The sequence below is a fragment of the Sceloporus occidentalis genome, unplaced genomic scaffold (genome assembly GCF_023333645.1).
Source record: "Sceloporus occidentalis isolate IW3139 unplaced genomic scaffold, rSceOcc1.0.p SCAF_70, whole genome shotgun sequence".
Taxonomy (NCBI): Eukaryota; Metazoa; Chordata; class Lepidosauria; order Squamata; family Phrynosomatidae; genus Sceloporus; species Sceloporus occidentalis.
This window is the reverse complement of record NW_028317050.1, coordinates 3,067,269-3,079,747: the sequence shown is the minus strand read 5'-3', so window position 1 is coordinate 3,079,747 and position 12,479 is coordinate 3,067,269.

The window sequence follows — 12,479 nt, the reverse complement described above, 5'->3', positions numbered from 1 at the left end:
TGTCCTCCATGTTTGACAATGCGGTCAGGTGTACATCTTGCTCAATGTATGCAATCCTTGATCAGCGCTTCGAGGGTGCATATTGCTGTGCGAGATGTGTGCGGGTTGCTCATTTGGAAGCACAAATCCTGAGTCTAGAGGAGCAACTGGCAACACTGAGATCTATTGACAACTTGGAGAGGAGTCTGCTGCTCACTGAGCAAGCTCTCTCGGGGGTAGAGGTGGGGGAGGATAGCGGGATGGAGGTACAGGACAGTCAGGCAGCTAGCTGGGTTACAGTTAGAAGGCGGGGTAGGGGGAAAAGCGCCAGGGAGGCTAGTCCTGATCTAGCACACCCCAACAAGTTTGCCCGGTTGGCAGATGAGGGGGATGTTAGTTCAGAGTTAGCAGTACTGCAGCAAGTCACTGCCTCTGACCACCAGAGGGGTGTCTGCTCCAGTAAGGAGGGAAGGAGGAGCGCAGGGCAGGCCAGACAGGTGCTGGTAGTGGGGGACTCAATTATTAGGGGGACAGACAGGGCGATCTGTCACAAAGACCGGGATCGCCGAACAGTGTGTTGTCTGCCTGGCGCTCGCGTTCGGCACATCGCGGATCGGGTTGACAGATTACTGGGGGGGGCTGGAGAAGACCCAGCAGTCATGGTGCACATTGGCACCAATGACAAAGTGAGAGGTAGGCGGAGTGTCCTTAAAAATGATTTCAGGGACTTAGGTAGCAAGCTTAAGGCAAGGACCTCCAAGGTAGTATTTTCTGAAATATTACCTGTACCACGTGCCACACCAGAGAGGCAGCGGGAGATTAGGGAGCTAAACAAGTGGCTCAGAAGCTGGTGTAGGAAGGAGGGGTTTGGGTTCATGGAGAACTGGGCCGACTTCTCTGTCGGATACAGGCTCTACGGTAGGGACGGGCTGCACCTCAATGGGGAGGGTGCAGCTGTGCTCGGGGAGAAGATGGCCAGAAGGGTGGAGGAGTGTTTAAACTAGGTAAAGGGGGGGAGGGAAACTACAATATAGAAGGGGAAGATAGTGTAGATAGAAAGCTGGGGCTTATAAATGTACCTGGGGGTGGAGCGGAGGGAGGGGTTAGAATAGTCAATAGGGATAGGCTTCATAGGGAAAAAAACCATACACCTCTAAATTGTATGCTTACTAATGCCAGAAGTCTGACCAATAAAACTGACGAACTGGAGTTAATAATGTCTGAAGAAAACTATGACATAGTGGGTATAACAGAGACATGGTTGGATGATAGCTATGACTGGGCGGTTAGCATACAGGGTTATAGTCTATTCAGGAAGGATCGAAAAAAACGAAAAGGGGGAGGAGTTTGCCTTTATGTAAAGTCCAGCCTAAAGGCCACACTGTGGGAGAATATATGTGAGGGAAATGATAATGTGGAGTCATTATGGGTAGAAATATATGGAAAGAAAAATAATAAAATACTGATCGGGGTTTGCTATAAGCCACCAAATATAATGGAAGCAGCAGAAGATCAATTATTAAAGCAAATAAACAAGGCAGCAAATCACAATGAGGTGGTTATTATGGGGGACTTTAACTATCCCGACATAAACTGGGAAACAGAGACCTGTGAATCTCATAAAGGAAACCGGTTTCTGACTATAAGTAAGGATAATTATCTGTCCCAAATGGTACAGGACCCGACCAGAGGGGGCGCCCTACTGGACTTAATATTAACCAACAGACCTGACAGAGTAACTAATGTGCAGGTCAGGGGGCATCTAGGAAATAGTGATCACAATATGATACATTATAACTTGTCCTTCAATAAGGGAACTCTTAGAGGAGCCACAAGAACCATGAACTTTAGGAAGGCAAAGTTTGATCAACTAAGAGAAGCCCTTAACACTGTAAATTGGGAAAATGTCCTCAAAAACAAGAGTACAGACACTCAATGGGAGATTTTTAAGGATATCTTAAATTCTCACTGTGAAAGGTACATACCGTATGGGAATAAAAGAGTCAGGAACAAGAGAAAACCAATGTGGATAAATAAAAATATAAAGGGGGTAATAAATGGCAAAAAAAAGGCATTTAAGCTACTAAAACAGGAAGGCAGTGAGGAAGCACTAAAAAGCTATCGGGAAAAAAATAAAATATGTAAAAATCAGATAAAAGCAGCAAAAGTGGAGACAGAAAGACTCATTGCCAAAGAGAGTAAGACAAACCCCAAAATGTTCTTTAACTATATAAATAGTAAAAAGGTTAAAAATGAAAGCGTTGGCCCCTTAAAAAGTAACGAGGGAGAAGTTATAGACGGGGATCAGGAAAAAGCTAATCTATTAAATATATTCTTCTCTGCTGTATTCACAGAGGAAAATGAAATGCCAGGTAATATACAGCAGGATGAGATAACTGCCCCAGTACATGTCGCCTGTCTAACCCAGGAAGAAGTGCAGTGCCGCCTAAAAAAAATCAAAATAGACAAATCACCAGGTCCAGATGGCATTCACCCCCGCGTTCTAAGGGAATTAAGTAATGTAATAGACAGACCCCTATTTCTAATATTCAAGGACTCTATAGTGACAGGGTCTGTTCCCCAGGACTGGCGCATAGCAAATGTTGTGCCAATATTCAAAAAGGGGACAAAAAGTGACCCGGGGAATTATAGGCCTGTTAGTTTAACTTCTGTTGTGTGTAAACAGTTTGAGGGTTTCCTAAGAGATGCTATTTTGGAGTATCTCAATGAAAATAAGTGTATGACTCCATATCAGCATGGGTTTACAAGGGATCGGTCCTGTCAAACTAACCTGATCAGCTTTTATGAGGAGGTGAGCTCAAGACTGGATCGGGGTGAATCGCTGGATGTCGTATATCTTGATTTTTCCAAAGCATTTGATACGGTGCCACATAAAAGGCTGGTACATAAAATGAGAATGCTTGGGCTGGGGGAGAATGTGTGTATGTGGGTAAGTAACTGGCTCAGTGATAGGAAACAGAGGGTGGTTATTAATGGTACATACTCTGAGTGGGTTACTGTTGCTAGTGGGGTACCACAGGGGTCAGTTTTGGGTCCTATTCTTTTTAATATATTTATTAATGACCTTGTAGAGGGATTGTATAGTAAAGTATCAATCTTTGCAGACGATACTAAGCTCTGTAACGTGGTTAACACAATAGAGGACAGTGCACGATTACAAATGGATCTGCATAGGTTGGAGGCTTGGGCTGGGATGTGGCAGATGAGGTTCAACACAGATAAATGTAAGGTTATGCACATGGGGAAGAAAAATCCAGGCTGGGAATATGTATTAAATGGGAAAACACTGGGGACGACTGACATGGAAAAGGACTTAGGAGTTTTAGTTAACAGTAAATTTACCTGTAGCGACCAGTGTCAGGCAGCTGCTGCTAAGGCAAATAAAATCATGGGGTGCATCAAAAGGGGCATAGATGCCCACGACAAGGAAATAATTCTACCACTGTACAAGTCACTAGTCAGACCACACATGGAATACTGTGTACAGTACTGGGCACCAGTGTACAAGAAAGATATAGTGGAGCTGGAGAGGGTTCAAAGACGGGCAACCAGAGTAATAAGGGGAATGGGAGGACTACAGTACCCAGAAAGATTATCAGAATTAGGGTTATTTAGTTTGGAAAAAAGACGGCTTAGGGGGGATTTAATAACTATGTATAAATATATAAGGGGACAGTACAGAGATCACTCCCAGGACCTATTTATACCCAGGACTGTATCTATAACAAGGGGACATCCTCTACGGTTGGAGGAAAGAAGGTTTCTACACCAGCACAGACGGGGGTTCTTTACAGTAAGAGCGGTGAGATTATGGAACTCTCTGCCAGAGGAAGTGGTTATGGCAAACTCAATAAAAGAGTTCAAAAGGAGCCTGGACGTGTTTCTTGAAAGCAATAATATTACAAGTTATGGATATTAGATTAATAGGGACAGAACGTTGATCCAGGGATTTATTCTGATTGCCATATTTGGAGTCGGGAAGGAATTTTCCCCCTGGTATGGGGCAATTGGCATCTGCTTCATAAGGGTTTTTTTGCCTTCCTCTGGATCAACACAGTAGGGACACAATATGTATATAGGTTGAACTTGATGGACTTTGGTCTTTTTTCAACCTTATGAACTATGTTACTATGTTACTATGTAAGCATCTTTTTTAGAGGAGGCTGTGTTTCTCCTTAGGTTACCTGTGGGTTTTTCTTTGAAATCTTTCTTGGTCTACCTGACCTTGGCTTGGTGTGAAGAGATCCCTGAATTTTTCACTTCTTAATAAGTGATTGAACAGTACTGACTGGCATTTTCAAGGCTTTGGATATCTATTTATATCCTTTTTTATATTTATAAACTTCCAACTTACCTTGTCATGTAGGTTTTTTAATAGTCCTTTTCTTCTCCCCATGGCTCAGTATCTAGCCCGCTCAGTGCATCCACATGAGAGCTAAAAAAAACTAAATGACTATTTATACACAGACACTAATTGCAATGTAAAAAGCCACAGGTGTGGGAAATGAACCTTTAATTGCCATTTTAACCTGTGTGTGTCACCTTGTGTGTCTATAACAAGACCAAACATTTAAGGGTATGTAAACTTTTGATCAGAGCCATTTGGGTGATACCTGTTATCACCATGATTACAAAAAGGAGCCAAGTAACTATGGCTTCCCCACTAGACATCAGGGAGTCTGAAGCACGGGGACAAGTCTAGGGATGCACTGGTAAGTTGAAGGGGGTGTGGTATAATGGTTTTCTGGAGGCACAGTGGCATATAGGGGTTAAAAGGAATATCAGGGAGGCAGAGTGTCATATTTTTATTAAATATAAAAATTAGTTTACATGTGAATTCATATTTACTAGTAAAACTTTTTTTCCTAAAGGGTCTTATATTCAGGCTTTTCCTTTTTTGTAAATTAATATTAACATTTTGGGGGGTCGTCTTATAATCATATATATATATATATATGTCCTACAATTGGCACTATATCTTCATAAAAATTGTCACATGGAAAGAGTTAAAATATTGGCATTTTAAATGCCCATACGGTGCCTAGTTTTAACAAATGTATAATTTGATGGCGTAAATTTAATTGGCTGGCTTCAAAGATGTCCCAAATATGGGACATGGGCACAGACTGACCAGATGTCCAAATGCCAAAAAAATGCACACCTCACAAAGGTGGCCTTTTACCTCCCAAATAACCGCACAAACTCATGCATAGGCGGTATCACTGTACTCATATTGAGGTGTTGTTTGACAGGGACATATACCAGGAGAGGTAAATTCATACCTGAAGCAAAATGCGTGTGGGAAAAAAACACACAAGAAAATACTACGGCAAACTGTAACAAAGGCTTGTGGTAAAATGTGTGCATGGAAAAAGTTAAAATACCAGCATTTGAAATTCATAGGGGTGTATTTTTTTCAAAAATATTTGATGTGATGGGGTAAATTGAATTGGCTGGGTTCAAAGATATCCCAAATAGCATATGTGGGCAGAATTTTTAACATGTCAAAATTCCAATTTGAAAAATGCACACGTCCCAAATGTGTCCTTTTCGTTACCGAACAACCCAACAAACACATGCATATTGGGGTGTTGTTTGACAGTGACATGCAGTGGCGTCGGCAGGGGGGGGCCAGAGGGGGCCATGGCCCCCCCTAAATCATGCTGTGCCCCCCGGTGTGCCCCCCCAATTGAAACGCCGTCTTTTTTTTTTTTTTTTTTATAGATCCGGAGGAGAGAGAGAGAGGCGCCGAGCGGTCGCTGAGGAATAAGTTCTCAGCGACCGTTCGGCGCCTCTCACTCTTTTCCGCGACCGCGAGGCCTCTGCCTTGGTCGCAGTGCCGGCATTTCAAGCCGAGCGCCGGTATATGATGTCATATCCGGCGCTCAGCAATGAAGCCGCGCACACTGCGGCAGAACCAGGAAGACAGAGACCTCGCGATCCCGCCGCTGGACTTCTACAAGCCCAAGGTAAGTGAACTTCAAAGGGGGGGGAGGAGGGTAGAAAGTTAGGAGGGGGTTAGAGAGTGAAAAGAGGTAGATAGGAAGTGAGAAGAGGTAGATAGGGATACATTGGGAGGGAGAGAGGGGGTAGATAGGATAGATTGGGAGGGAGAGGGGGTAGTTAGGATAGATTGGGAGGGAGAGGGGGTAGTTAGGATAGATTGGGAGGGAGAGGGGGTAGTTAGGATAGATTGGGAGGGAGAGGGGGTAGTTAGGATAGATTGGGAGGGAGAGGGGGTAGTTAGGATAGTTTGGGAGGGAGAGGGAGATATTAACATATATTGGCAGCAGGGGCTAATATTAATATTAATTGGCAGCAGGGTCTAGTATTTATATTCATATTGGCAGCAGGGTCTAGTATTTATATATATATCGGCAGCAGGGGCTAATATTAATATATATATTGGCTGCAGGGGCTAAGTTTATATATATATTGGCTGCAGGGACTAATAATATATATTGGCAGTAGGGGCTAATATTAATATATACTGGTAGCAGGGTCAAATATTAATATATATCGGCAGCAGGGTATAATTTTTATGTATATCGGCAGCAGGGTATAATATAAGTATATATCCGCAGCAGGGGCTAATATCAATATATATCCGCAGCAGGGGTTAATATTAATATATATCAGAAGCAGGTTGTAATATTTCTATATATTGTCATCAGCAGGGGCTAATATTAAAGAATGAGAAATAACTGCCTAACGTGTGTGTGTATATATATATATATATATATATATATATATATATATATAGTGTATATGTACCGTTTTATAATTGGCCCCCATACTTTGGTTCCTGGCCCCCCATGTGCCCCCCCTAAATATGAAAGCTGGAGACGCCACTGGTGACATATACCAGGACCGGTAAATTCATTAGTACAGCATGTGTGAAAAAATTACTACCATTAAGTTTGACAAACTCTGGTGGTAGAATTAGTGCATGGAAAGGGTTAAAATACCAGCCTTTGAAAAACCTTGGGGTGTCTAGTTTTAAAAAATATATGGTTTGATGGGGTAAATTGAATTGGCCTGCTTCAAAGATATCCAAAATAGCATATGGGGCAGAATGACCAGATTTGGGAAAAAATTGTTTTGTAATAGCAAAACGCTACTTTTTTTTATTGCCCAAGAACTTGCAGAAAAAAGCAATTTAACAGGTTTTTCATTAGTTTTTTCCGATGAGTAAAAGTTTTTCAAATAAAAGGGAGAAAAAGTCCTTTTTTAACAAAAAATCACCATATTTTATCATTTTTTTAAATAGTAAATTAAATAGTAAGTTCCCATGTTTTGCTGTGGTCCACTCCTAGATTTCCGTATGCTGTCCTGAACCTCTGATTCCTTGATTCCAGTCTGCTCTTAGCTTCAGCTCTGTTTCCTTTATAAGGTGTGTCCCACCCGTTTGTTCTCTTTGTCTCAGTCTGCAGTCTAAAGGTATGTCCTTCTCGGTTCTGTGTTTGGATTCAATGTTTAGTTTATCAGTACTTTCGTATGCAGGGCTTAGCGTTAGGACCCACCGTCATTGGAGTACTTTGGCGTAGTGGTGGACTGAAGATTTCGGTTCCTCTCTCCTCTCCCCGTGTCCCAGTTAAGATGTCCTATCCTTGCTTAAAGGAGAAGCGTCCGAGGATTCTGGCTCCTTCCCCTGTGTTCCTTGCCTTGTTCCCTGTCCTTTCTTGTGCCCTGTATCATGTATGTCTTGTCTGGTTATATTCCTTGCTCGGTCTCCCTGTTCCTTGTTCTGTCCTCCTTGCTTGCTATGTTTCCATTATATACTCTGCTTAGCTTCCATACTACCAGCCTGCAGCACCCTGACATGATTCTAGTGCTATGTCTCATGCCTGCTCCAGGGTGCCTGCAGGATATCTCCAAGTTTTGCTCGTTTTGTCAGATCCAAGCTTTGTTCGGATTTCCACATCCAGCCAAGTTTGGTTCTGCTCTGTTCTGGACTTCATCTGCTGCTATGTCAGGGCGCTGGTATGTGGCTGCACAACCCTAGGTGCTCAACACCCGGGTGAGTGCGGTCGCCCTGCACAGGCCCTGTCCAACTCCGCTACTGCATACTGAACTCCTGAACTCCATCTTCGGGTGCGCTGGGTCATTATAGTCGTCTGTATGGACCCAGTTCCCTGACAGTTATAGGCCCATCTCCCCCATCAACATAGATTTAAAATTGTTCGCTAAGATCCTTGCCCTTCGCCTAAACGAGGTCATGCCTAGCCTGGTCCACCCTGATCAAGTGGGCTTCATCCCGGGTAGGGAGGCCCCGGATAATATTCGGCGCACACTGAACCTGCTCCACTCGTGTCCGAGGACCGGAACACCGATGATGCTTCTGTCTCTGGACACAGAGAAGGCATTCTGCCAGTCAGGGGGGCCCAAGGGGTGCCGAGCGGCTGCTGAAAACGACCGCTCGACACCTCTTGGGCCCCCCCTGGCTGACAGAAATCCAGGACTCCTCTGCTCCCCGCCACTGCTGCCGCCGCCTGCCTCAGCGCTGCCCAGAGTGCAGTGTTGGGAGCGTGAGGCTTTTGTCTCGGGTGCCGGTGCTTCACGCTGAGCGCCGGCATATGACGTCATATGCCGGCACTCAGCAGTGAAGCGCCGGCACCCGAGACAAGCGCCTCACGTTCCCAACACAGGAGTTGACGGTAAGTGACCTACAAAGGGGGGTAGGGAGGGAGTGGGTAGATCGTGAGAAGGGGGGGGTAGGGAGGGAGAGGGTAGATCGTGAGAAGGCGGGGTAGGGAGGGAGAGGGTAGATCGTGAGAAGGGGGTAGGGAGGGAGAGGGTAGATCGTGAGAAGGGGGGGTAGGGAGGGAGAGGGTAGCTTGTGAGAAGGGGGGTAGGGAGGGAGAGGGGAGATAGTGAGAAGAGGGGGTAGGGAGGGAGAGGGGAGATAGTGAGAAAGGGATAGATGGGTTGGGGGAGGGGCCCTTAACAGATTCTTGCACCGGGGCCCTGAGGTTTCTAGTTACGCCCCTGATACTCATCCTTCAACTATAGTGGATATTGGCACTTTTTTCTCCAAGCCCTTTGCAGGGCTGTCCCCTGTCACCTTTTTTGTTTGCACTGGCCATTGAACCTTTAGCCCAGGCTATTCGCCTGCACCCTGACATCAAAGGTCTCACAATTGGTGACCATGATTATAAGCGCAGTCTGTTTGCAGATGACGTTCTGCTTTCCTTGACATCCCCACTCATCCCCACTAATTTATATCACTTGTTAGGGCGGTTTGGGAAGTACTCAGGTTATAGGATCAACTCAGATAAGTGTGAAGCTTTGATTGTGACCCTTCCATGCCCTATGGTAAAGCTCCTCTCCCTTAATTTTGACTTCAGGTGGCAGCCCCTATTTATATGATTCCTGGGCATTAACATCACCCCCTCACACGGGCAGCTGTACGCCGCATACTACCCGCATTTAATCATGAACCTTAAACGTGATCTATCCACATGGTCCTCCTACTCCTTGTCCTTTATGGGGAGAATTTATGCGGTAAAAGTGACATTATTGCCTAAGCTGTTATACCTTATCCGCTCCATTTCCTTACCGATTCGACGAAAAGACTTACTAGCCTCCAAGGTGCTATCTAGAGGTTCGTTTGGCAGGGTCGAAGAAGCCGACTAGCTAAGTCCATCCTCTATAGGCCAAAGATGGTCAGAGGACTGTCTGCCCCCCTCCTTTACGAATACTATGTTGCAGCTCAGTTGGCGATGCTCCTTTCTCTCTCTGTGAGCCCTTCCCCCACATGTTGGGTCCAGCTGGAATCAGATCTCTGCTCTGGGGCACAGTTACGGTGGCTTATGTGGCACTCCACTATGGACAAACCTAGAGTTCAAAATAGCCCCACCCTCCTCCATTGGCTCACTTTGTGGCACCAAGTCCGACACAAGGACTGACTCACGGATAACAGCACCAGGATGAACCCGCTATTTCAGAATCGTGATTTCCCTGCGGGCCTCCAGGTTCGTCCATTCCAGTGGTGGGTCGCTAAAGGCCTTGTTACAGTTGGGAAACCGCCCCTATTCTTTCCAACAATTGCTATCTCCTCATGCGATCCCTGCTACAGAACTCTTCCGCTATCATCAACTATCCCATTATCTTCAACTATTTCTCTGACGCGATCCTGACCATGTCTCTACATTTTACGAAAGAGCAAGCCGTCGATCTACTAAACCCAGTGGCGCAATTTCCCAATTATATCTCCACATCTTGGGGATCAAGTTCTCGATGCCGCCATCCTTTGAACAGAGGTAGGAAGCCGACCTGGGTCAAACCCTTGACTCCTCTGATTGGGGGGAGATATATGAGAATATCTGGAAGGTCACTGCTTGCACCCTTGTGCAGGGAAACTGTTGGCACCTCACACCTTCGTGACTGCACCATATGTTCCCGACACACTCTCCTCTCTGCTTTAGATGCTGTGATGACGAAGGGACCCCACTGCATGTCTGGTGGGCGTGTCCCAAGCTCGTGCCGATTGGGTCTCACTTCTTCCATATGTTAGGTGAGGTGCTTGGGGAGCCCCTACGACCGGAGCCTTAGACAGCTCTCCTTTGCAGACGTTATCCTTCAGACACCCTGACCACACCGGCTCATCATCTCATTTTTCGTGTCTGTACTGCGGTCCGCCTCGTTATTGCCAGGGTCTGGAAGTCTGGTGCCCCATCGATTCCCGACATTGAAGCTAAAATATGGACTATGCTAAAACTAGAGAAAATCACGGCATACTTACATGATACAGCCCATCTATTCCTCGCCACCTGGGAGCCTTGGCTGGAGAAGTTTGCGTCGTCTCGTACAGCTTCCTCGTGTATCTGAGAGAGCGGGCCATGGGAGGTTTTATTCTGTCCGGCTGGCTGAGGCCGGGTGGCATTGCTGCTCCTCTTCCCTTTTATATTTTGTTTTTTTCCTTCCCCCCTCTCTCTCTCTCTCTCCCTCCCTCTCTAACGCGTTCCTGTTCCTCTTCCCCCTAGACCCTTCTTCTAAGATGTTTTCCATTGTCTGTGACAGGTTCTAAGTTGGGATCTACCAGATCTTGCATACAGTTGGCCTTCTGTTATATGTTATGGGCCACGGATTAGATGGCATTATCGCTTATGTCTTTTGATCTCATGACATTCACTATTTACCTCATGTTACTGTGCTTCTGTATTATGTTTATTATGGGATGTTCAGTTTGTATGTATTTCCTACATTTCTTATGCGTCTTTGGACCAATAAAAACTACTTCTTAAAAAAAAGAAAAAAAAGAGCCTATGTCCCAAAGTGTACTACGAGTAAGAAACAGGCATCTAATGTATTTGCTAGCACCAGGCAGTTAATTCCATACTTTTTTTGTCCTTACTGTAAAAAATCCCATCCGCTGTCGTAGACTAAATCTCCTTTTTTCAAGTCTTAGCGGGTGACCTTTTGTCCTTTGTAATGTTCTATTAATGAACAGGTCTTTAGAGAGCCATATGTATGGGTCATGTACATATTTATATAACATTATCATTTCCCCTCTAAGACACCATTTCTCTAATGTGTACAAATTTAACTTTTCTAGCCTTTCCATTCCCCTTATTAGGTTTGTGGCCCTCCTGAAATTTCTCTAGTTCCATAATGATTTTTTTTAAAGAAATGGCTCCCAGAATTTAACTGCATATATAAGGTGGGGTCTTACCATGGACCTGTAAAGAGGCAGGTAGTATCTTCCTCCCGTGAGTCAATACTCCTTTTAATACATGCCAATATCTTATTTGATATTTTGATATTGTATACAATATTGTCTCATTTGCCATTTATCAGTCCAGTTAACCAATTTATCCAAATCATCTTGCAGTGAAGACTTCTAGTTCAGCCTTTATTACCCTACTTAATTTTGTGTCATCGACAAACACTGAAACCTGACTTCCTATGCCCACTTTACCTATCTAAACAACCAGTGGTGGAACTACCGGGGTCGCGACTGCGACCGAGCCCTGGAGTTCTGCCAGTCAGGGGGGCCCAAGGGGTGCCGAGCAGATGCTGAAAACGACCGCTCGGCACCTCTTGGGCCCCCCTGACTGACAGAAATCCAGGACTCCTCTGCTCCGCGCCGCCGCCACCTGCCTCAGCGCTGCCCAGAGGGCAGTGTTGGGAGCGTGAGGCGTTTGACTCGGGTGCCGGCGCTTCACGCTGAGCGCCGGCATATGACGTCATATGCCGGTGTTCAGCAGTGAAGCGCCGGCACCCGAGACAAATGCCTCACGCTCCCAACACAAGAGTTGACGGTAAGTGACCTACAAAGAGGGGTAGGGAGGGAGTGGGTAGATCATGAGAAAAGAGGGGGTAGTGTCACGGCTAGAGGACCAGCAGTGCAGGAACTTGGTATCATCCACCGGTACAGGAGCAGAGCAGTATACTGGTAGCAGCAGGCAAAAGAGTAGTCGTTACACGGAGCCGAAGTCAGGAGTAGGCGAGGACAGGATAATCAAAAACAAGCCGGG